The sequence below is a fragment of the Pezoporus occidentalis genome, unplaced genomic scaffold, assembly GCF_034315485.1.
Source record: "Pezoporus occidentalis ecotype Australia unplaced genomic scaffold, CSIRO_AGI_Poc_V1 ctg33, whole genome shotgun sequence".
Taxonomy (NCBI): Eukaryota; Metazoa; Chordata; class Aves; order Psittaciformes; family Psittacidae; genus Pezoporus; species Pezoporus occidentalis.
In genome coordinates, this window is record NW_026915268.1 from 1,576,660 (window position 1) to 1,577,295 (window position 636).

Sequence of the window (636 nt, forward strand, 5' to 3'; positions counted from 1 at the left end):
TATTTTCTCCCCTTGTTATCTCCCTTATCATTATTATTATTGGTGGTAGCAGTAGTGGTTTTGTGTTATAGCTTAGTTACTGGACTGCTCTTATCTCAACCCATGGGAATTACGTTCTTTTGATTCTCCTCCCCATTTCTCCGGGAGCGGCAGGGGGAAAGGAGGGGAGTGAGAGAGAGACTGCGTGGTCTGATTTGCGGCTGGGCTTAAACCACGACAGTACTTTTTGGCATCCAGCGTGGGGCACAGGGGGTTGAGATAACGACAGATCTGACTGGAGTGTGTCTAATCCTATTTATGATACGCATTTATTGTTTTGGATTAATAGTCACTCGTCACAATACTGATTTATTGGCTCTCAAAGTTGCTGGTGTTGATCTCACAGTTCCAGCTTGTACCTTACTTACAGCCGGTATTTGCTGTGTTACTGTTTATCGGCTGGGGGCCTTGGGCTAAGGTTCTTGTCTCACTGTGCTTTCTGGTAGTGGCTTGTAATACAATAGAATCACTGATCATGAAATTGATCTGGCTTGCGTTCCCAGTGTGGTCACACCCTCTATACTTTGGGAGGTATACAATAGAAGTGTATAGCAATTACATAACTGTTTTCCTCACCTCAGGTGGTCAGCCTATGAG